General features: G+C 40.8%; 1 pseudogene; it reads left to right on the forward strand.

Moving 5' to 3' along the window:
* The window catches only part of LOC102866245, a 5,470-nt pseudogene extending 4,442 nt beyond the window's left edge, over positions 1-1,028 (forward strand).
* Positions 1,029-1,861: the final 833 nt, after the last annotated feature.

A 1,861-nucleotide genomic window follows, 5' to 3' on the forward strand; every position in this document is an offset into this window, starting at 1 on the left:
AAGGACATCATGCTTGGGAGGGTGGAGGGACAGCACAGGAGGGGAAGGCCCTCTATGAGGTGGATTGATTCAGTGACTGGGGTAATCAGGATGGGAGTGTCAGAGACAGTCCGATTGGCACAGGACAGAGGAGAGTTTAGGGCTGTTGTACATAGGTTCACTATGAGTCGCAAGTGACTCGACAGCACATAACAACAAAAACAACATATATAGTGTCAAAGTGACTACAGTCAACCAGTTGATCAGACAGTAATTTAGAGGTGAGAATGTTTGCACAACTCAAAGAATGTAATCAATGTCACTGAATCATACATGTAGTAACAGTTGTATTTTGTTATGTATATTATCAATAACAACAATAAAGCCAATTTTAAAAAGAAAGAATCAGTCAGAGGAAGGTAGGATCACCTGCTGCTACACTAATTTGCCAAGAAATCAACCCATTGGCCCAGCATGAGTCAGGTGATCATCCTGTGTCAAATCAGCTGTCCACAAACCCATTGCAATTGGCTCTCAGCCGATACTAACTGTTGGAACAACCCACAAATCCAAATTGACAGATGACCAGCTGATAAAAGAATTCCTCAGCGGTTCTTACTGCTTTCATGGGGGTGTTGGATGGTGGAAATATGAATTCTGCTATGGCAAACATGTACATCAATATCATGAGGACAAAGACAGTGGGAAGACGTCTGTGGTGGTGGGGACCTGGAACCAAGAGGAGCATATTGAATGGGCCAAGAAGAACACAGCGAGAGCCTATCACCTTCAGGACGACGGCACCCAGACAGTCAGGATGGTGTCACATTTTTATGGGAATGGAGATATCTGTGATATAACTGACAAACCAAGACAGGTGACTGTAAAATTAAAGTGTAAAGAATCAGATTCTCCTCATGCTGTTTGTTACTGTATATATGTTAGAACCTCACTCCTGCCAGTATATCCTTGGGGTTGAATCTCCAGTAATCTGCAAAATCTTAGATACAGCAGATGAAAATGGACTTCTCTCAACAACTAAAGGGTAATAAAGTTGGGGGAAAAGGTCATTGCAAGTCATGATGATTTCTGTGGCCGTGTGTCTTGTTACATACAGAGTCTCTCAGCCATTGGACCTCATTTCAAGGATTGTATAAAAGGACTCGGAACCACTTTGTGAATACCTATGTGTATATAAGAGCTTATTGATAAACTTCTAAAGGCAGACACTTGTCTCAATTGTTCATTTTTATCTAATGAGATGACCACATGTGGAGTTTTATCTTTCTTTGCTTGGATGATGTGATTCCAGAATAAATCTTGTCCAGGCAATTTAAAGTTCAGCATAATCAAGTGTAATCATCGTTGTACCTATTTAAAGTTTTTAAAGAAATTATTTTGTAAATTATATATAACTAGTCAGTGAATTAAAGATAATGAAGACAAAACAAAATTTAAAAAAAAAATCAGCTGTCCAGGAATGGCTTATATTGTTTCGTTAGGTAATGTTCCTGTAACAGAGATAGCACAAGTGAAAGATTTTAACAAACAAATTTATTCTCTTACCCTTTAGGAGGTTAGAAGTAGAAATTCAGGATTCCAGCTCTCAGAGAAGGCCTTTTCCCTGCTGATTCTGGAGGACAGTCCTTGTTTCTTCAGCATCTGTAGGTCAGGTATTCCTTGGAGATCTCCAGGTAACTTGACCTTTGTGGGTGCCCAGGAGCTTCGTGCCTGGGGATTCTTTCTCGGTAATTCAGAGGTCTCCCCTTTGTAATGTGTCATCAAGACCAAACCGACTCATAGTTAAGCCTCCAGCATGTTTTGCAGAGGCTTCAAATCACACAGGGTGGAGATGGCCCAGTTTTCTCCCTCAGAGCAGCTC

This window comes from Elephantulus edwardii, unplaced genomic scaffold (assembly GCF_000299155.1).
Source record: "Elephantulus edwardii isolate Elephantulus edwardi_28Jun2011 unplaced genomic scaffold, EleEdw1.0 scaffold00138, whole genome shotgun sequence".
Classification (NCBI taxonomy): Eukaryota; Metazoa; Chordata; class Mammalia; order Macroscelidea; family Macroscelididae; genus Elephantulus; species Elephantulus edwardii.